The 23,512-nt window shown below is 43.5% G+C and overlaps 1 pseudogene; it reads right to left on the bottom strand.

Moving 5' to 3' along the window:
* Positions 1-3,062: 3,062 nt before the first annotated feature.
* Positions 3,063-20,877, bottom strand: LOC136386848 (histone-lysine N-methyltransferase PRDM9-like; annotated as a pseudogene).
* Between the last annotated feature and the right edge of the window lie 2,635 nt (positions 20,878-23,512).

The raw sequence follows: 23,512 nt of genomic DNA, 5'->3' as shown, positions 1-23,512 counted from the left end.
AATAGATGTTAACCATATTTAAAAAAATAAAATAAAATAGTATTTTATAAGTTTAAGTATAAGGAGTTCCTGGTTTATCTGTTACTAATAATTTCAAGGTCAACTGTCATAAGGGGAGGAAACGGGTTATATAATTTCAAATCTTTGAAGTTTGTTGTCACTTGCTTTATGTTGCAATATGGTTCCTTTTAAATGTGTCCTCAATGTGAGTCTCTGCTGTTATGTTGTGTGCACCTTGAGAACAACACCTTGGTGGTGGTCAGGAGGAACAGGGGTGGGTACAGTGCATAATCTGTCAATGGTTCTATTGCAGGTATCAAAGGACAAAAACACCCAGACAACTTGATGAAGGAACTAGGATTTATTTAGCTGGTGAAGCAGCATGACCCCCCAAAAGGCAACCAAACACGTGCTCCCCAAAGTTAGATTTCTTACATCTTATATACCTTTTTTAGAATACAGGTTTTCATGCAAGGGGCTTGTGATCCCTTTGTCTATGTGTTACTCCCATGACTCCAGGATGGGAGGGTGAATTTAGGTGGAATTAAAGGATAAGTGTTGGATTTTTAAATTAAGGTATGTAAACATTGTTTTTAACAGCTTTTGAGAAAAGTGAAGGGGTTTTCAGATAAGTTCTATCTTCTTTGATCTGTGAAGAAAGTGGCTCCAGGCACCCTTTCAGAGAACTATAGGAAGTAGTTAATCTAGAACTGGATGACTCAGTTACCCCTGCAGGCTCCCTTCCTTTGCATTTTTCTTTTTCTTTCTTCTCAAGGAAGAGGGTGCCTGCCCCTCCTTCCTCAGTTGATCCACTTACCTGCTTATGTTAAGTAAGTTTTTTTATCTCTCTGGGATTTTCTTTTTTTGTGGTAATCTATTGGTTCTGAAAGAGGTATTCTCTATCCCTAAATGAGAGAGTTAGATGAAACCCATGGTTATGCCCTGGCTGGTAACTCAGTTAGTTAGAGCAGTCATTCTGATGCAAGGTGGTAGGTTCAATCCTGTCAGGGGACATCTAAGAATTAATGAATGCATGAGAACATTGGTGCTGTCATATTTGGAGTTTAGCAGTTCTAAAAGATGTCAGTGCCATACTATAGTAGTCTGAATTTGCCGTTTTCTAACAATATATCAGGCAGAGCTTATTTTTATAATATTAGGTACTTGGTCCTGTCAAGATAAGAAACATGAAAACTGGGAGGTTTTAAAGAGTTTATCTGAGCCAAAATGACTCCAAACATTTGGAATGAAGATCTCCAATCCTGCAGACTGACAGTGTAGCAATTTCTATTTAAATTATTTATTTAAATTTAATTTTAGAGAATGGAGAGAGAGAGAGAAAGAGGGAGAGAGGGGGGAGGGAGAGAGAGAGAGAAGAGAGAGAGAGAAAGATGGAGGAGCAGAAAGCATCAACTTCCATATATGCCTTGATCAGGCGATTCCAGTTTTTTGTTTATTTATTTTAGAGTGTGGAGACAGGGAAGCAAATTTTTTTGTGTGTGTGAGAGACTGAGAGAGACAGATAGTGACAGACAGAAAGGGAGAGAGATGAGAAGCATTAATTCTTTGTTGGGGCACCTTAGTTGTTTATTGATTGCTCTTTCATATGTGTCTTGACCAGGAGGCTCTAGCAGAGTGAGTGACCCCTTAATCAAGGCAGCAACCTTGAGCTTCAAGCCAGTGACCATGGAGTCATGTCTATGATTCCATGCTTAAGCGTGCAACACTGCACTCAAGCTGGTGAACTTGTGCTCAAACCAGTGACCTTGGGGTTTTGAACATGGTTCCTCTGCATCCCAGTCCAATGCTCTATGCACTGCACCACTGCCTGGTCAGGAACCATTCCCATTTTATAGATTAAAAAACAGGCACAGAGAAGTTGAGAATTTTGCCTTAGGTTGCAGAGCTTGTGAGGGCAGGGCTGAGATTCAAACCCATTATGGAATTATCTGGAGTCCATGTGGTGTACACCATGATGCTCACCCTTAAAGGGCAGTGAAAAGAGTGAGGGAGACCAGGTGCCCAGACTGAGCCAGGCACACAGACATGCACACAAACATGTTCCTCCCTGGCTTTCAGCTCTGATTTTACAGAAGTCAGAGGAAACCAGGACAGGAGCCAAGAGAAGCCAAGGAAGGAGGGTGGTGAGCCTACTAGGAGAGAAGGCTCCACTTCCTGGGAGTCAAAAAAATACCTTTCCCTGGTGAGTCTTTCTCAAATCCCTATTCCTGGGCAGTAACCTAAGTAGATTGACTCCATACTTCCATGCTTCCAGGGGTTAAGATTCTGTGCTTGAGAGCGTGAGTTCTCTGTGGCTCTCCTGGAGCTCTCTGGTTTCAATGACAGGGGGAATGAGGTATGTGGGCTTCATAGTTTTATGGAGTTAAGATTTATTAGAACAGGAGGACAAGAGACCATGGAGATCGGTGTTGAAATTTCCATAGCACTAAAAGAACTGTCTTGTCATAAAAGAGAAAAACCTGTTTAACCAATTACTTCTGTACTAATTAGTCTTGGGAGGGTAAAGGGTCAGTAGACTTGTTCTGAAGTCCCCTCAGAGCTGGGGACTTCACAGGTAGAAGTCCCCTCTACCTGTGTCACAGCTGTAGCTGCAAATTTGCAACTTAATGCTAATGACTCACTCACCCTCCTTGCAAACTGAGGGCTTGTCCCCTGACTGTCATCTGGTGTCCATGGAAAACTAACTTCTGTGTAAAGCCTCACTCACACTCCCTGCAAACATAGGGCTTCTCCCCTGAGTGTGTTGTCTGGAGTGTGAGTTGACTTCAATGAAAAACCTTGATCACACTCCCTGCAAACATAGGGCTTCTCCAATGAGTGTGTTCTCTGGTCTGTGAGGAGTTGGGCAGTGAAAAGCCTCGCTCACACTCCCTGAAAACAGAGCTTCTCCCCAGAGAGTGTCCTTTTGTGTCTGAGGAGAGTTGACTTCTTCTTTCTTTTTTACAGAGACAGAGAGTCAGATAGAGGGATAGATAGAGACAGACAGGAACAAAGAGAGATGAGAAGCATCAATCATCAGTTTTTTATTGCAACACCTTAGTTGTTCATTGATTGCTTTCTCATATGTGCCTTGACCGTGGGCCTTCAGCAGACCAAGTAACCCCTTACTCGAGCCAGCGACATTTGGTTCAAGCTGGTGAGCTTTTTGCTCAAGCCAGATGAGCCCTCATCCCAGTCTGACACTCTATCCACTGCACCACTGCCTGGTCAAGTGAGAGTTGACTTCTGTGTAAAGCTTTGCTCACACTCCCTGCAAATATAGGGCTTCTCCTGTAAATGTGTCCTCTGGTGTATTAGGAGATATGACTTCCGTGTGAAGCCTCGCTCACACTCCCTGCAAACATAGGGCTTCTCTCCTGAGTGTGTCCTCAAGTGTCTGAGGAGAGTTAACTTCAGTGAAAAGCCTCGCTTACACTCCCTGCAAACATAAGGCTTCTCCTCAGAGTGTGTCCTCTGGTGTATTAGGAGATATGACTTCTGTGTGAAGCTTCGCTCACATTCCTTGCAAACATAAGGCTTCTCTCCTGAGTGTGTTTTTTGGTGTCTGAGGAGATTTGACTTCTGTGAAAAGCCTCGCTCACACTCCCTGCAAACATAGGGCTTCTCCCCTGAGTGTATACGCTGGTGTATAAGGAGATATGACTTTCGTGTGAAGCCTCACTCACACTCCCTGCAAACATAGGGCTTCTCTCCTGAGTGTGTCCTCAAGTGTCTGAGGAGAGTTGACTTCAGTGAAAAGCCTCGCTCACACTCCCTGCAAACATAGGGCTTCTCCCCTGAGTGTGTCCTTTGGTGTCTGAGGAGATGTGACTTCATTGAAAAGCCTCGCTTACACTCTCTGCAAACATAGGGCTTCTCCCCCGAGTGTATACTCTGGTGTATAAGGAGATATGACTTTCATATGAAGCCTCGCTCACACTCCCTGCAAACATAGGGCTTCTCCCCTGAGTGTATACTCTGGTGTATAAGGAGATATGACTTTCGTGTGAAGCCTCGCTCACACTTCCTGCAAACATAGGGCTTCTCCCCCGAGTGTGTCCTCTGATGTGTGAGGAGAGTTGACTTCTGTGTGAAGCCTCACTCACACTCCCTGCAAACATAGGGCTTCTCCCCTGAGTGTGTCCTCTGGTGTCTGAGGAGAGTTAACTTCAGTAAAAAACCTTGCTTACACTCCCTGAAAACATAGGGCTTCTCTCCAGAGTGTGTCCTTTGGTGTCTGAGGAGAGCTGACTTCTGTGAAAAGCCTCGCTCACACTCCCTGCAAACATAGGGCTTCTCCCCAGAGTGTGTCCTTTGGTGTCTGAGGAGAGCTGACTTCTGTGAAAAGCCTCGCTCACACTCCCTGCAAACATAGGGCTTCTCTCCTGAGTGTGTCCTCTGGTGTGTGAGGAGAGTTTACTTCAGTGAAAAGCCTCGCTTACACTCCCTGCAAACATAGGGTTTCTCCCCTGAGTGTGTCCTCTGCTGTTTGAGGAGATGTGACCCATCATCAAAGCCTTGCCCACACTCTCTATACTTGACAGGTACAATTCTCGAAATTCCTACTCTCATAGACAGTTTTTCTGTGTCCACTGAATTCACTTTCTGGCCTCTGCTGGGTGCTTCCTGCAGCACTCTCTCTTGCTCACTAGAGCTTCCCAAGTGTCCTTTGGGAGTTTTAAAAACGGCCCTTGAAATCCTCCTTGGACTGGTCCTTTTAAGCAAATGTTTGGACTTTCCTTTGTCCTTTTGACCTTCAGCTTTGTCATCCCAGCTGTGTGTATCAGTATGGTGCTGCTGCTGATTTGGATCCTCTGGGCAGGGATACTCTGATTGGAAGTGTTTTCTTGCAGATGTTCCTGGGAGAATTTGAGAGGGGTGATTGCATCCCACATGTTGACTGAGGAATTTCTGACTGGAGAATGCCAAAGAGCAGGAGGGACATGGGTGTATCTTTGGCTGTGGTTCTGCTGAAAGAGAAAATTTTGGTCAGGACAGATGTTGACAAGGCTGCCTGAGTCATATGTTTTGTCTGCTATTAAGACCTGTCCCATCAGTCATTCTTATGGGGTTGACAGTGTAATCTCTGTCTCTCAAAAAGTGTTTCTTTACAGTCTGTTTTCTCTTTTCATTTTTATGTACTGTATCTTCTTTAGAAATCCAGAAAGCCCATATCAAGGGTCCTTTGTATGCATTACCAGATGAGGGACTTTCAAGTAGCATCAGAAGCTGTTTCACCCCTTGTATGGGTGGAACAATGCTGATCTATCCTATATACATGTAGCTTTTAAAACAGTTATTTCGAAAGACCACTGGCCCCAACTAGAAATTGCTTTCCTCATAGTTTTCCACAGATGATAAACTGAAAATATGTCCTTCCTCAAACCTCACATCAAATATTCATACTTGATTTTATTCAGTGTGAGCCCATTTCATATACAATGTAAAGACTTGTTTCAAAATATTTCCTCAATCATACTTTTTAAAAATTGATTGATTTTTAGAGAGGCAAAGAGAGAGGAGGAGGATGGAGAGGAAAAATAGGAAGAGGAGGAGGAGAGAAAATAAGAAGAAGAAGAAGAAAAAGAAGAAGAAGATGAAGAAGAAGAAAAAGGAGAAAGAAGAAGAAGAAGAAGAAGAAGAAGAAGAAGAAGAAGAAGAAGAAGAAGAAGAAGAGAGAGAGAGAGTAAGAGAGAGGCATTTATTCATTTTTCTACCTAGGCATGCAGTCACTGGTCATTTCTTGTATGTGCCCTGACCCGGGCTCAACCTTGGTATTACAGGTTGGTGCTTAAGTGACTGAGCTAACCAGCCAGATCCCCCAACCATACTTCTTACATACTTGACTCCTACTCCTATCCCTCTCCAGCTAATTCATAATCTTCTCTCACCTGCAGATGAAGTAATCTCTGAGAGGATTACTCACTGAAGTGTATTTTTCAAAAATTAACAAAGCAAATCTTAGAGAATAAGCCACTCTGTAGTCTAGAACAGCACCACCATCCCACCTCACTCAGGAAGGTCCCATGCATCTCAGCGTGGATCACACCACTGCATTTCCAGGCTGCTGCACATCTCTCCGACCTCTGCTCTTACCCTTTATGCTAGACAGCGGTGGAACTTAGAAAACAGGCCTTGGCCAGTTTTCCCAGTGAATAGAGTGTTGGCCTCGTATGTGAATGTCCCAGGTTTGATCCCCGGTCAGGACACACATGAAAAGCGATGATCTGCTTATCTTTCCCTCCCTCTCCCTCTGCTCTCTCTTTTCCCTCCCACAGCCAGTGGCTCAATTGGTTCGATCATCAGCTTGATAGCTCAGTTGGTTCAAGTGTTGACCTCAGGTGTTGAGGATAGCTCAGCTAGTCTGAGCATGGACCTCAGACTGGGGTTGCTGGGTGGGTCCTGGTTGGGCACATGAAGGAATCTGTCTCTCCCTTCTCCTCTCACTTAAAAAAATTAAATCAAAAATAAAAAATATAAATATTTTTTCTAAGAATCAAAGGCATATGAAATGAATCCTTTATTTCTGAAGCATCTGATTCAAAATCTTACTGATTTTACAGTGTACCATGAAAATATCTAAGGTGAGTTCTCTCTTCATTTTCATTTTGAAGAATGTTGTGCTTACCTCTAGCTGCTGCAAGCTCTTTCTTCCACTTGCTGCCACACTTGATGCCCAGATTCTGGTCAAACTCATCACCATACCAAACTAACAGCTCACAGTCTGGCCTGATGACCCAGCAGGTTCGATAGAAAATCTGCCTGCGATACTGAAAGGCCACCAGGTTCTGCTCTTCATCATCCCAGGGCACAGTTCACATACCTGGGATTGAGGTAGGTGAAAGAAAAAAAAACCCAAAGGTGATAAGCTCCTACTGCCTCTCAGATCCATGTCCAGCTCTGCACCTGACACTAGGGCTCTGATGTCGCCCACTCCCACAGTGCTCCTGGAGAACCTGTTGTTCATGTCTAAGCCTGTCACAATGTCAAATGACTTCCTATCTCCAGGTCCTACTTACGGTGCTCATCCTGCCTAATACCATTTTCCAAAGCCAATTCCAGACGTAACCTTCACCCTGATTGGCCATAAAACCCACTGACCTCTAGCTTTTTCAAACTAACTCAGGTTCTGTTTTATATCACAGACCTTGCTACTTGATGTTGGACTCTGTCTATATTAGTTTACATCATTCAATACTCAGCCCAAGTCCATTTTTTTTCTTTTAAATTTTTTTTTACAAGGACAGAGAGAGAGAGAGAGAGAGAGAGAGAGATAGAAAGTCAAATCATCAGTTTTTCATTGCGACACCTTAGTTGTTCACTGATTGCATTCTCATATGTGCCTTGACTGCAGGCCTTCAGCATACTGAGTAACCCCTTGCTTGAGCCAGTGACCTTGGGTCCAAGCTGGTGAGCTTTTTGCTCAAGCCAGATGAGCCCGCACTGAAGCTGGCTACCTCAGGGTCTCAAACCTGGGTCCTCGGCATCCCAGTCTGATGCTCTATCCACTGTGCCACTGCCTGGTCAGGCGAAGTACATCTTTTCTTGAGAGGCCTTTCTCTATTCTCACATTTTATTTAGGTAGCATTTGATGCCTCACCCAGGTTCCCATAAAAACCAGGAGGTCTCCCCCTGTCCACTGAAGTGAGAAGCAGGAAGGCACAGATTTTCACATGCGCCTGACCAGGATCCAACTGGCATGCCCACCAAGGGGCGATGCTCAGCCCATCTGGGGTGTTGCTCTATTCTAGCACCTGAAGCAGAGGCCATGAAGCCGTCCTCAGTGCCAGGGACAACTTTGCTCCAGTGGAGCCTTGGCTGTGGGAGGGGAAGAGAGAGATAGAGATAAAAAAGAGGGGGAAGGGCAGAGAATCAGATGAGCACTTTTCTGTGCCCTGGGTGGGAATTAAACCCTGGACTTCCATGGCCGGGACAGTGCTCTACCGCTGAGCCAACCGACCAGGACTTGGAGGTCTCTTTGTCTTAGCAAATTCATAAAGAACAATAATAGTTTATTCACATTCTGTAGCCTCTGATAAAAGAGCCCCTCAGGGAAATGGCCAATGATCATTGCTCTGTGGGGTTCAGAACTCATTTCTAGTTAGAAGTGAGGGTGGGATAATTTGCTGCCCTCACAGGTGTAGGCTATACTTGGATTAGGTATCCTGGCACTCTGCACTTCTCAAAAAATAGAAAATTATAGTTAAACATTTCTAAAATGTATTGTTTCACCATGTCTGCAATTAGTTCTTCATAAGAGGATGGGTTATATGATCTGTTTAAGTAATGAATACCTTCCTCTAACATGGAATATATACTATAGTTAGGGCTTGCTTAGATAATGTTCATTAAATCAATTAAAGTGTAATCCAAGCCCTCAAAATTTTTTTCAGTGCCCAAATTTTGTCTAGCATAGAGATTTATATTTTGAGGACATAAGCTATATTTTTATCTTCTTTTTTCCTCTATATACTTCTTGCTTTAAAAGAGCTCTGAATGGAGAAAAAAGAGAAACAGAAGATTGAGGGATACCAGTGAGGGAGGCATGATGAGAAGGAAAGCTGTATGGGCCTGAGAGGGATGAGTGTTTTCGTGACTCCCAGAAAATTCTTGGCCTTACCTCATCCAGTTGGCCCAGGATTTATCCTTCCCATCCACATACTCATGGCAGTTTCTCCCTTTAGTGATCTGCATTTCAGGAAGAAAAAATAAAGGCTTTTTTTGGATGATGAGTTAATAAAATTATTTTACTCTACTGTCAACAAAGCTCTTTCAGCTTGCATGCATTGCCACTAGTGACCACATGATATTTTTCTTACTCATCACATCTGCGTTGACCTGTCAACTCAGGGCTGGGAGGAGGCATTCTTTTGTGTCTGTACCACTTTGCTCCCACTTAATTTGTGATCCTCAACAGGAGCTCCATGATCTGCAAAGTCCACTCCTTACCCAGAGCTAACCATATTGTCTCCATCCATGTCCTAGTATGTAGAACGGCAGGTCCCACCAAGCCATGGGAGGGATGTGGGAATCCACAAGACAGGGGAAGAGGTAAATACTTCTCACCTGCCAGGAGTATCCGTTGTTGACTGCCTCTTCATCTTCTGTGATCTGGCCCTCATAAGGGCCAAAGTGCAGACCCACTGGCAGAGCAAAAGCCTCATTCCACACTCCAAGCCCAGCCTCAGGAATGCCCGATGGTCTGATTCTCAACCCAGGGGGCAGAGTGAGGGCTGCGTGGTTTGCATGCCCCTCATCCACTGCACTGTCTTTTACAAATGTAGGGGGCCCATGCACGTCACAACTGTCAATGAAGAAGTTCTGACAATTCTCACAATCTGGGGATGAGAGCAACAGAGATTAGGGAAGGTGTAGTGCATGTTCCTGGACATATAGAGCTTCAGAGAGAGCACAGGAACTCACATCATTGAGCCTCACTTCTGTAATGTGGGTCCATGGGGGAACTGAATGCTGTAAGGGCCAAATGATTAGATGACATTATTGTATGAAGAGTTAGCATGCTTTGTTAGGGTCACTTACAGAGGTAGTCATTGTCCTGGGGTTCGCTGATCTCTTGGTACACATGGCTATTTCTTTCTCGTAAGCTACACATCTTTACTTCAGTCTCCTTTCTCTTGAGTTCTAAGTTGGAGAAGAGTGAGTTTGGTGGAGTCTGGAGTGTTAGTCCCTATTTTGTCAGAAAACACACAAACTCCTGCCATCAAATTATCACCTGTCCTTCTATACACTCTGGTATTTTCCTTTGTCAACTATTGGCTCAGAGACCCCCTATAATAGTAAGCTTCTACACTGACTACAGATGGCCAATTCAATTTTAGTTTCTAGATCTTCTCATTATGAGTTGTAACTTCTCAAATTTTAGTTATTCATAAAATATTTATTAAGGGCACAGTATATGTAAGGCATTTAGGAAAGGCCAGGGATACAACACCAACAGCATATGGTTGCTATTATCATAGATGTATTTATTGGACAATGTGTATGTGTCAGTTATTTTACATTGAATTTAAGCCCTAGCCAGTTGCTCAGTGGATAGAGCTTTGGCCAGTGTATGTCCCGGGTTTGATTCCCATCGGGGTATATAGGAAATGCGACCATCTCCTTCTCCACCCCTCCCTCTCCCCCTTCTCTCCTTCTTCCTTTCCTGCAGCCAGTGGCTCAATTGGTTTGAGCATTAGCCCTGGGCACTGAGGATGGCTTGGTTAGCTAGAGCACATCATCCTAAGGTGCTAAAAACCAGCTCAGTACTTGAGAATTGGGGTTGCCGGGTAGATCTTGGTAAGAGTGCATATGTGAGTCACCTCACTATCTCTCCTCATCTTACCTAAAAAATAAAGAAATACATACACAGATAAATTGAATTGAGTACTGTCAAAGAATATATGCACGTATCTTCACCTTACACATTAGCATTCAAGAGCTCAGATAATTTGTAAGATTTGTCCAAAGGTCCAGTGCTAAATTCACTCTCAGTTTAGTAGAGCTTAAATCCAGGCCTATCCAAAGTCCACCCCATACACCTAGGCCATACTCATTAGCCTTTTTAGAGGACTCAGAGGAACTGGAATCTACAAATGATTTTTTCTTAACCAATTTACATCTAGAGTGTTTTCTAGAGGGTCTTGCTTCTCCTGGATGGAGTGTGATGCTGAAGACTCAAGTTTTGAAACTCTGAGGCTGCCAGCTTCAGTGGGGGCTACTCAGGCTTTAGTGCAGCCTCACCAGCTTGAGCACAGGGTCACCAGCTTGAGTGTGGGATCATAGGCATGACCCCATGGTTGCTGGCTCAAGTCCAAGGTATCAGGCTTGAGCAAGGGGTCACTCACTGTGCTGTAACCCCCCAGTCAGGGCACATATGGGAAAGCAATTGATGAACAACTAAGGAGCTGCAATGAAGAATTGATAGTTTACATCTCTCTCTCTTTCAGCCAGTCTGTCACTGTCTGTCCCTCCCTCCCTCTCTATCTCTCAGTAAAAGAAAAAAGAAAAAAAATTGGCCATTTATGTCAAAAATATAATGAAGGTCACTTAACTGGACAGAAAGTCCATTTCTTTAATATAACACTTTCTCTTTTCTGTCTTTGTTATGGACCATAAATGGCAAAAAGCCATTGTATATTTGAGGCTTAGCAAAAGGCTAAGTTCTCCCCACTCCATCTTCATATGTGGCTACGATGCTGAGTATATGCACCCACTCTATTTGCTTTTTGGGTTGCTGGAAGCAATATACATGCCCTTCCTCTGACTTTTTGTTTGTTTCAGATGTTGGTAGATATCACTAATGTATCCTGTTTTTGCCTTGGGAGAGTTCCTGTCTTAGCCTTGGATGTGCAACTTTGTATCAAGGTCCTTGATTTGCATATGGCTATATAATAAAGCGAACTGGGGCTATGGGGCACTAGGATACTGCAGGCATGTTGAAGAGCCCTCCCGGTCCTATCGTTTTTGTTTTGATAAGTGTGTTTTCTTAATTCTGCACCTTTATTAGGAGCCGCGCTAGTCTGCGGCAAGTGGCGCCCGAACAGAAGACTTGAGTATGAGTCCAAGAAAACTAAAACTGAAGGAAGGTGACAAAACTCCCCAAGTGAAGTGCGCACAGTGAGTAACAAAAGTTTTTGGGGAAAGTGTAGTCAGGAGTAAAAGATTATGGGACAGATAGGGTAAAAAATAAGGAACTTTTATGTAGAAATGTTTCTGTATGAAGACAAATCGTTGTCTGAAGAGTATCAGGGTGAGCTGGAAACAGAGGGATGTGAATATGAGTATAACTTGGGAGTCTGAGGATGACAGGGGGAATAAAAAATCCATGGCTATGGCTGCCTTAGCTGTGGGGCCTTTGCTGCCCTCAGCTCCTTTCTACATTCAACCCTCTGCTCCTCTGTACCCTTATCTGGCTGATTCTGGAGTCTATAGCTCAAAATCTGGGAAATCCCCTCTCCAACAATCTATAGACCAGGCTCAAAATATAGGGGAAACAATAGATGGCTTTACCCATTTTCCTGTTGTAGAAAGACAGGATGGTAAAGGGAGACTAGTGCAAGAACATGAACCTGTACCTTTTAGAACTCTGAAAGAGCTTAAACTTACTTGTGTTCAGTGTGGGCCTACTGCCCCTTTTTCACTTGGTTTATTAGATACTATTAGTGCAAAGGCTCTTCCTTCAAATGGCTGGAAGGCAATTGCTTGTACTTGTCTCTCCAGGGGTAATTATTTGCTGTGGAAGTTGAACTTTCTTGAGAATGGAAAGGAGACTCAGGTATTAGGAAGATTGCAGCTTTTCCTGTCATGGTCTGATTTTCTTTAATGTTTTGACTGTGGTCTTCTGAACTATCATTTTGTTTCTTTCTTGTTCTTTGCCTGGAGGTTGAGGCAGGGGATCTGTGTTGGATCTGACTATAGAAAATATCCCAGCAGCTGCCGAGAGCAAATTTTCTCGGAAAGATTTTGTTTAGTCATATCCTTCAGTCCCTCTGTCTGAAAATGCCCTGACTAATTCAGGCAGGCATCTTTCTAATCTCAATATGCTCTGAAATCCTGGGTTTCTTTCTGGTTTGTCTGGTTCATCTAATTCTTGTCTCTGTTTAGACTTTGTTTAATGTTGTCTAAAATGTATCTGTTTTTAAGGCCTGAATTAAGTTTTTTTGCATGCAAAAATTGGAAATGCTGGCTCTAATATTTAGAAAAAATAAAATGTTTTTAGAACTTGTAAGGAGCACTCATTTAAATTTAAATAGAATAGAATGTAGATCCTTAAGACTTACTGATTTGGTTAGTGCATTGTGAGGTATGTTCAGAGTTAGGAGCCAAATAGCAATTTAAATATTAGGATTAGTCAAAGTTACATGTTATACTTGTGTTTTTTGTATGTAAATTGTATTGTTATATGTAAGGTTATTTCAGTTAGGCAAAACAAAGGAATTGAGCAAAATTAAGCAGGGCCCTAATAAGTAATTTCAGGAATTTGTCTCACGTCTAATTCAGGCAGTTAGAAGAATAGTATAAAGATGCTAATTCTGCTTCTCAGGCCACGTCCTGCAAAAGGGCCCCAAGAAAATTAGTGATTTGGCTCCTCTGATTTTTTCAATTGATTAAAAAAAATAGGTCAGTAATGCCCTGAAATGGAACTAACAATACAAGGGTGTAAATTTAAAAGACTTTTAGATACTGGAGCTGATATATCTGTTATTGCTAAGCCACATTGGCCTCCTTCCTGGCCCACTCATGCAGCAGCCACAGAATTACAAGGTATAGGGCAGAGTAAATCCCCTCAACAAAGTTCTGGGAAGATTAAGGTCATTCTGGATTTTTTCAGCCTTATGTGCTCCCTGGATTGCCAGTTAATTTGTGGGGTAGAGATGTTTTGAAAAATATGGGAGCATTACTTGTCAGTCCTAATAATTTAGTCAGCACTCAAATGCTTGATCAGGAATTTTTGCCCACTAAGGGACTAGGGAAATAACAGCAGGAATTCTCACCCCCATAGAAGTGGCACCCAATACCAGAAGGTGTGGATTAGGATATCAAAATTTAGCAGAGGGGCCTTGGTAGCTCCTGCTACCCCAGTAAGGCATTGTGCAGACCCAATTACTTGGAAATCAGATAATTCTGTATAGGTAGACCAATGGCCCCTTTCTCAGGAGAAACTTAGGAGAGCTGCTCAATTGGTACAAGAGCAGTTACAGCTTGGGCACAATGAACCATCCAATAGTCCATGGAATATGCCTATTTTTGTCATTAAAAAGAAATCAGGAACCTGGAGACTATTACAAGATTTGAGAGCAATAAATAAGACTGAAAATTATGGGTCCTCTCCAGCTAGACTCCCTTCTCCTGCTGCCATTCCATGGAATTTTCACCTTGTAATTATTGACTTGAAGGATTGCTTTTTTACTATTCCTTTAAACCTGCATGATTGCAAGTGTTTTGCATTCAGTGTTCCTTCATTTAATTTCTAGGCTCCAATGGAGCAATACCAGTGGAGAGTTTTCCTCAAGGTATGGCTAACAGTCCTACCTTGTGCCAAAAATACATTTCTCAAGCTATCTTTTCAGTTTGAAGGCAGTACCCTAAGGTGTACATAATTCATTATATGGATAATATTCTTATCACTCATCCAGATAAAGACACTGTGTTGATCATTTTGCAACAACTACAATATTCTTTGAAAGAATCAGGACTTTATATAGCTCCTAAAAAAGTACAGCAATCTTTACCTTTTTCTTATTTAGGACAAATTGTTGAGGGACAACAAATTCGTCCACAGAAAATAGAAATCAGGACAGATCATTTGCAAACTTTAAATGATTTCCAGAAACTGTTTGGAGACATTAACTGGCTTAGACCTTCCTTGAAATTAACTACTGGGGAACTGAAACCACTTTTTGATATTCTTAGAGGCTCGGCTAAACCAGCTTCTGCTCAGCTACTTACAGCTGTGGGACAACAAGCTTTAAAGCTTGTAGAAAAAGCCTTGCAACAAGCACAACTAAAATGCATAAATCCTGAAGAATCAATTGCTTACTAATTTGTCCCTCAAGTTACACTCCAATGGGACTATTGTGGCAAGTTTCAGGTCCTACTGAATAGATTCATTTGGCTGTTACTTCTAAAAAAGTTTTATCTTTGTATCTTGACCTTGTCGCCTCCTTGATTATCAAGGGGTGTAGGCGACTCTTACAGCTTATAGGTTTTGAGCCTCAAATTATTGTTGTTCCTTTTTCAAAGGATCAACAACAATGGCTCTGGGAAACTTCCACTAAATGGCAAATTGCTTTTACAAATTTTAGAGGCCAAATAGATTCTCACTACCCAGCTGATAAAATAGTTCAATTTTCATTAATTACTACATATGTATTTCCTAAGGCAATTGTTAATGAGCCCATTCCTGAAGCACCTACAGTCTTTACTGATGGGTCTAGCTCAGGAATAGCAGGCTTAAAATCGATGGACAAATTTATACTAAAATAATTTGCCTTGAAATCAGCTCAAAGACTAGAATTACATGCCATTATCATGGCTTTTCAGCATTTGCCATATTCCTTCCTCCTTTAATCTGTATACAGACAGCAAATATTTACTTATGGTTGTTTCCACTATAGAGACTGCTGTCTTAGGGACAACTGCTGATGAACTATTTCAGCAGTTTCTCCTTCTTCAAAGACCTGTACATCAACATAGAGCTCCATGTTTTATAGGACATATTTGAGCTCACTCCATGCTCCCTGGAGCACAAGAAAATGCCCTTGTTGATCAAGCTACCCAAAATAAAATTATTTGGAACAACCATGACAGATCGAGCAATTCAGTCTCATACTATTCATCACCAGAACGCTGCAGCCCTACGTAAACAGTTTCAGCTTTCTCGGAAAGCAGCACAGCAGATTGGTAAATCCTGTCCAAGGTGTCCTATACTACAATCTGTCCCTTCATTTGGAGTTAACCCTTAAGGACTCTTACCAGGACAACTTTGGCAAATGGATGTTACTCATATACCTTCATTTGGCAAACAGTCCTATGTCCATGTTACAGTGGATACTTATTCTGGATTTATGGTAGCCTCTGCTAGGACAGGAGAGGCTGCTAAGCATGTTATATAGCTCATTGTATGCATTTTCTATTATTGGACTTCTTGATGTGATTAAAACTGACAATGTTCCTGCATATGTAGCAAAAGCATTTACTGTATTTTGTCAAATCTTTTGAATTACAGGTATTTCTTACAATCTTTAAAGTCAAGGTATTATTAAAGTGTTCCCAGCAAATATTTAAGGTCAATTTTAAAAATATAAAAGGGGAAGTCATATCCTGGAATTCCTGCAAATCTACCTTACCTTTTAAAAAAATTTTCTTTTGAATGTTGAACAGGAGACACCAAATCCTTTTCTCCTGCAAACTTCTATTCTCTTTTATTTGATCCAGCTAATAACACTGTTTTGTCTTTTTCCAAATAGCTCCAGATATACAGAAAAGGTTTATATAGGCAGATGGGGATTTTCAAACCCCTCAGCGAGATCTTCTGAGCATGGCTTTTAAGGTACCAAGAGGCAAAAAAAGCCCAAAAGAGATCAGGTGAAATACTAGCTCTTGGGATACACCCTCAAAAGGTTCCAATTCCCCAATGGCATCTCATAGAACTCCATCAGGGCCCTGCTTCAATAGTGGAAAGGATGGTCATTTAAGCCAAAGCCTGCCAGGATTACATGCCTTTGCTGTGAGGAAGAAGGGACACTGGAAGGTGGGCTTCCCCCTCGCTCCTCTAAGGGAGGGTTCAGTCTCTTCCAGCCCTGTTCCAGCCACCTGTGACCTAACCTTGCCCAAAATGCTGGGCTTTGCCACTGAAGGCTGAAGGTGCCCAGGGCCATTGGCCCCATCTATGACACTGTGGATGAGCCTAGGATATTTCTTCCAAGTAGCCGGTAGACTGGTCTCATTTACACAAGGGCTACTTAACTATGTCTTGCCTGAATATTCGGGTTTTTTATTCTTCCCTCGAAGATCTCTGTTGTGGGTGTTGATAGTCCTATTTTCTGCTGCTTTGTTTAATAGTCTTTCTTTTACTCCTCCTGCCTCAATGCCCCATTCATATTTTAGGTTGGGACCTACTTCTAATTTAGAGCTCCTTTTTTCCTTTTTTGCCAACTTACAAATTTACCTCTGCCACCCAGCTTAGTGTATTCCAAGGTTCTCCTCACCACCCCATGGCTGTAAAGCTCCAGTATAAGGCCCCCTGGGTTCCTCTTTCCAGTTTAAAGAAAATGGAAGCTCCGTCTTCATGCATGCTGTGGATGGTTTTTCCAGTCTACTTGGGTCATCACCAGCTAGAAGCAGCGGTCATTGGGACTTTGACGCTAGCTGCAGAGTGTAGAAGTGTGACAGCAATTCCAGTGCCATGTGGACTTCTCCTGGATGTGTTTCCTGGACTCTTGCTCCTGTGACAGCTTTTGATGGACTGAACTGGGGTTCAGCTGCATTTGCGGAAATTTGGAATGGTGTTGGTGTTAACTTGGACTTGGTGAACATGTTAAGGACACTACTCTTTTATGGATTCTTGTTGTATTGGCCAAGAGTTTGCTTAAAGACTTTAATCACTGTAATGTTTTAGAATATTTGGGTATCTTGTTAGTATTGGCTATACTAATTTTGTGTTTGTTCTGTTTTTTCAGACTGCCTCCAAATTATAATCTGGGAAACTAAGAAATCAGATGAGTGGAAATCTCAGCACACAAATTAAAAATAAAAAAGAAAAGGGGAATATGTTGTGGACTGTAAATGGCAAAAAGCCATTGTAGATTCGAGGCTTAGCACAGGGCTGAGTTCTCCCCTCTCCATCTCCATATTTGGCTGTGATGCTGAGTATTTGCACCCATTCTACTTGCTTCCTTGGGTTGCTGGAAGCAATATACATGCCCTTCCTCTGACTTTTTGTTTGTTTCAGATGTTGGTAGATTTCACTAATGTATCCTGTTTTTGCCTTGGGAGAATTCCTGTGTTAGCCTTGGATGTGCAACTTTGTATCAAGGTCCTTGATTTGCACATGGCTATATAATAAAGCAAACTGGGGCTATAGGGCACTCAGATACTGCCAGGCATGTTGAAGAGTCCTCCCAGTCCCATCGTTTTTGTTTTGATAAGTGTGTTTCCTTAATTCCGCACCGTTATTAGGAGCCACACTGGTTCATGGCATATCTTTTTTAAAAATTTGCCTGACTTGCAGTGGCACAGTAGATAAAGCAGTGACCTGGACACTGAGGTCACCAGTTTGTAACCCCAGGCTTGCCTTGTCAAGGCACATCCAAAAAGCAACTACTATAAGTTGATGCTTCCTGCTCCTGTCTGCCTCCACCTTCTCTCTCTCTCTCTCTCTCTCACTCCTCTCTCTAAAATCAATAAAAATTTTAATTTATTAAATTTTTTATTAATTTTAGAGGGATAGGAGGGAAGAGAGTGAGTGAGAAACATTGATTTGCTGTTCCATTCATTTATGCATTTAGTGGTTGATTATTCTTTATTTGTTCTTTTTTTTTTTTTTTTTTTTTTGCTAGAGAGGCAGACAGGAAGGGAGAGGGATGAGAAGCATCAACTTACAGCAGCAGCACCTTGGTTGTTCATTGATTGCTTTCGCATAGGTGCCTTGACCAGGGGAATCTAGCTCAGTCAGTGACCTCTTGCTCAAACCAGCAACCTTGGGCTCATGCCAGCAACCTTGTGCTTCAAGCCAGTGACTATGTGGTCACGTCTATGATTTCACACTCAAGCCAGCATCTCCGCACTCAAGCCCATGAACCCCCTCAAGCCTGCAACCTTGGGGTTTGGAACCTGAGTCCTCATCGTCCCAGGTTGATGCTCTATCCTCTGTGCTACCACCTGGACAGGCTTCAATGGTTGATTCTTATATGGGCCCTGACTGGACATCAAACACACAACTTAGGTATATGGGGACAACTCTCTAATGAATTATGCAACTTGGCCAGGGCTCCTTTCTGTCTTCTTGTTTCAGAGTGGCCTTGTCCAGTCTAATGGTACAGTGACCACCTTGCCTCCTTTTCTTCTTATCCTTTCACCTTTATACATTTAACTGTCCTTGCCCTTCCTTAATCATCAGAGTCTGGTCAGCACCAAACAGTCTTGGAACACAGCCTCAGGTCTGTGGACCACAGAAACCATTTGGTTCAAGTTAGAGATCACATCTGGACTTCAGCTGTGTTTCAATGCTAGACTCATGAAAGCAGAAGGACCTTACTGACCACACCCTCATGAAACCAGACACACTGAAGAGATGGCTGACACAGGGCCTGATACAATGGTCCCTACCCTGGCCCACAACCCCAGCTGCCTTAATTGTCTGGAGCCGATCAACGACTGCTGGCTGACAAGGTCACAGCAGAGAAAATCCACAACTGCTGGCTGACAAGGTCACAGCAGAAGATCAAAAACTGCTGATTGACAAAGTCACAGCAGAGAAGACCAATGGCTGCAGGGTGACAAAGTCACCGCAGTGAAGACCAATAGCTGCGGGGTGACAAAGTCACCTGCAAAGGAAAGGCACAATGATACTTCCCCCTTTGACCTTTTGAATTAATCTGGCCTTATATCCCCCCTTTTCTGGGTGTGTGCTATTATTTATGGCACAGGGATAATAGTATCATGCTTTCCCTGTAGATTCATAGTAATTTCTTTGGAAATGAGACAAAAGGTGTAAGTTCCACAGAAAAGCCTGTAAGCCCCTTGAACTGGGCTCATAAACATAAGAGGCTGGCCATGATATCCCTCGTAAAGGGTTAAGTTTGTAGGAGAATTTCTTCTTATTAATTATGTTAGAAAGAATAAAGTTAGAACTTAACTAGTGTATGAATATAGTAAATAAATAAAATTTGACTAGACAATAAAATCTTAGGTAAGGTGTAGTGGAATAACCCATTGCATGGCCTTGGATGAAAACACAGCCAACAAGAAAAGAATGTTTTGTTAAGAGACTTGTTTTGTGACTGAAGGCAGTTGCTGGGCTTTTCTCAGTAAAACATTCTCATGAGATTTTTGTATTTTCCAAAAATAAGGAGAGGAATGTGGTGGGATCCATAGCAGCCATAGCAATTAATGCCTTCTGATATTATGTTGCTACTAAGCTATCTTGCAGGTGCACTCTATATATCTTTAAGCAAAAGTTACTCTTGATGTTATGCCAATTTCTTAATAAGCAAGCCTTTTGAAGTCTTGTGAGAAAAATTAGGACACTGCATGAACTCAAAGCCATTTGCCTGAGCAAGTGGTGGTCCTTTGCTAGTCCTTGATGATTTTGTCTGCTAATCTCTCTCTGCGCCCTTGACTCACAACAACAGTAAAGTAGAATTATTAATTAGTACTAATCTTTTAGAAGTTTGTACTGATATTGTTATTGCTATTCAAGTTATTGTATATCTGTACTTTGAATGACTTACCACCTGATTTGTAGCTTATAGATATGAATTAACTGTTATCTGGAAATATGTAACCATAGTGAAACAAAATACCATGTGATTGTAACTTAGTGTGTGTGCATAAAAAGAAAGCTAGACCAGCATTTGGCAGAGATGCCTGGCAGTAAATGCTAACAAGAGAATAAAGAGAAAATAAAGAATTCGGCTCTCTCACTCAACTTGCGCCGACGCCGTCTCTTCCTGTGGGACCCCTGGATTCTGCCCAGGGCTGGACCCCGGCACTTAATCACGATTAATCCTTTCCTGTCTGCAATGAGGCCAGGGCTGCCAGACAGCGCTTTCCTGGAGCACTGCTCACCCGCCAGACCTTCCTCCTCCTTTTGTGATGACAAGTGCTCTGAATGAGTTATTTCTTATGTGGTTTTATACTTCTATACCATTCCTGCTCATTAACACATCTATAAATATGTGTAATTATTTACACATGGAAGCAGTGTATCAAATCGCCCCTTACTGCACATTGCACTGTTTGCATCTCACTTGTTTGCTAAACGCAAGCTCTGTCCCTGGTTAGCTGTTTAGAGGCTGGGGACCTGACCCCGGGTGAGTTTCAAATGGGCAGAGCATGCCTGCGACCCCTCACCTCGCTGCCTCCGAGTCCATTCTTCATGCGAGTCCTCAGTGTCTTCCGCCGGGGGTCTGGTGGCCTGTTGGCGGTGAACCATGAAAGCGGGGCTAGGGGATCTGAGGCCTGGGGAGAAACAAAATTGTGGTCCTCAAAGCGAAGCTCTTGAAAAAGTAGCCCCGACACTCACTGCCCCCTGTGCCGCCCCACGGTCCCCACCTGGTTCCCGCACCCCCATCCCCGCCCGTCACCTTTGCGCAGCAGCGGGTCCTGGTTCCTCTCCACTTTGGGGTAGCGCGCCTTCTCCCAGTCGCCCATGGCGGCCACCCCTCCTGAGAGAAGTAGGCGTGGATGTCCCTGAAAACGTCCGGTGCCTGAGGGAAGACGCGGCCTCGTGACCCCTCCCACCAGCTGGCGAACCGCCCCTCGCCCTGATGGGTCCGAGCTGCTCCCAGTCCAACCCTCCTCCCTGCCCCCCTCACCTGCGGTGCTGCCTCCGCCGCCCTGCAGGCTCCCGTCCACGTCTCTGTTCCCGCCACCACGCACGCCCAGCCCCTATGTGCCTGTGCGGGAGACGACGCTGAGGCTGACTGCTTGGCCTTCCGAGCGCATTTTTGCACGTGCGTGGGCGCTCACGGTGGGGTATCCCCGAGAGGGGACACAAGGGACCAGCCCCAGGGACGCAAGGACGGGCCAGGGCGGGGACTCCAGCCAAGCCAGAGGCCCCCTTGCTCAAAACAGCGACTTGGGCTTTAATCCACCGACCTTCGGGCTCAACTAGTGACCATGGGATCATGTCTATGATCCCGCGCTCAAGCCTGTGAGTCAGCGCTGAAGCCGGATGAGCTTATTACATTTTCTCGTTGTTCAAGCACTCTCTTGAGATCCTTTATTCTACTCTCAAGTTTATTGAACATTGTGATGATTGTTTGCCTTGAATTCTTTATCTGTCCAGTTACCCATGTTCATTTCATTAGATATTTCTCTGGAGTTTTTTTCTTGTTCCTTCATTTGGGGTATATTCTTCTGTCTCCCCATTTTCTTTGTCGGTTTTTGTTCCTTTGAATTGAATGGAATTAGTCATCTCGCCCAGTCTTGAACATGTTGTCTTTGTTACATTGTGTGTTGAGTAGTTTCAGCCTGTGGGTTGTCCGGGTTGTCGTTGGGGAGAGTGCATGCAGTGCCTGTCCTGTCACCTGACCTGAAGGAGTGGGTTCTGAATGGGCCACCTGGGGTGTGTGAGCCTCCTTGCCCTTTTAATCTGGGCAAGGCTGCCTGGTGTAAAAGGGGCTGCATGGCGTGTGCTTTGCGTGTCCTGTTTTAATTATCTGTTGTCAGAGCACGTTCTGCGCTGGGTTACCTGATTGCTTTCTTGTATCTCACCCTCCATTAGATCCACCCTTTGTCCTGGTGGGGTAGCCTGGGTGCACACACAGCCTTAATTTGTTCATTCTTCACCTTCTCGGGGCTTGGCAGCCCTGTGCACATACACAGCATTGCCCCCCTCACTGCACACTGGACTGCAGCATTTTGCTAGCTTTGTGCTTTCTTTTGGTAGAGCTGCCCGACCAGTGCGAGCAGCAGCACCCCCCCCCAATCTCTGCACTTTCTCTGATCAGACAGTCCTGTGTGCAGACCATAGCCCATTTGCTGGCTCCCCATTTTCCAAGATGGGAATGCCAGTAGTGACCCACTATCTCTGCACTTTTTCTGGGTTGAATATTCTCACAGCTGGTACCAGAGTATTTTGCTAGCTAGGCACTCTCTGTAGGTGGGGGAGCCACAGATGCACATGCAGCTAGCTCAGTGGGTGAAGTGTCACCCTGCCATACCTACCTGCTGGGTCTATATCTGGGAAAGAGGACCTCTTTTTACACAAGCTATGCTGCCCTCATGATTCTGTTGTATTTAGCTCCAGGAAGGGTGGCTGGGGATGTGCTGCAGTGCCCTGCGGGTGGCCATAGAGCCTGGATTGAGCTCCCATCTTCTATGAACATGCTTGGGAGGTGTAAACAGTGGTGCTCAGTGTTCTATTTGGTCCTGAGCTGATCCTTCACCTCCTGCAGAGCTCTCATGGTTCCTCAGCCTTCTCTATGCATTCTCTCTCTCTCTCTTTTTCTTTTTCTCTCTAGCTTGTTGTGCAGAAGCTGTTTAATTGTTTCTCGGTTGTCTTTCAGGAGGAATTGTTCTAAGTAAAGGGGTACATTGGATTGGTTTTGGGAGGGTGCAAGCTCAGCGTCCACTTGTGCCATCATCTTTGACCCACTGGAGAGTTCTTAAATAAAGTCTGATACTGGCTGCAGCAACAGGCTTCTGCTTTGATACACTCTTAATCTTCATATTCAAATGTCTATACAATCCTCGAGATATTGGTTGTCTCTCTGACTTCAATTAGTTGTTGGATCCAGGAGGAGTAGTTTATTTTTACCTTGTTTAGTCTTTTTCTCCTTTGAGGATGGGCATGATAACTTCCAGCTTCTTACTTGTAGGTCCAGAAACCAGAAGTCTTGCATTAGTCGCTTTTTATCTCTTGGCTTCTTATTCCCTATTTGTAAAATAAAGTGATCAGATCACTCCATGGTGCTTAAACTCTCCTCTAGCTCCAGCATTCTGTTCATTCCATGAGCATCAAGTTGTGTGAATCATGGTGTCAATTTGTGACATTTGCTACCATTCTACAGGTAGACCTGCAGGTGGACAAAGAGAGGCACATTATTTTTGAGTCCTCACTTGAGTACATTTATCAAATCCAGGAAGTTCAGGAGTCCAAGAAATTCAACATTGTGGAGACAATAAGGTCCATGTATTCTTTAGTGCTCTAAAAATATTTTCTGAATGCTTCGTAAATGCTGAAAACTTTTATCGTAAACTTGGGATCTGAGAGAATGTGAATGTGTATAATTGTGATGAATCTCTATCTCTTTCATTTTCTATTTTTTCTCTCTAGCTATGA

This window comes from Saccopteryx leptura, unplaced genomic scaffold, assembly GCF_036850995.1.
Source record: "Saccopteryx leptura isolate mSacLep1 unplaced genomic scaffold, mSacLep1_pri_phased_curated manual_scaffold_17, whole genome shotgun sequence".
Taxonomy (NCBI): Eukaryota; Metazoa; Chordata; class Mammalia; order Chiroptera; family Emballonuridae; genus Saccopteryx; species Saccopteryx leptura.
The sequence above is the reverse complement of the archived record's forward strand: the minus strand, read 5'-3'. Positions and strand labels throughout refer to the sequence as shown.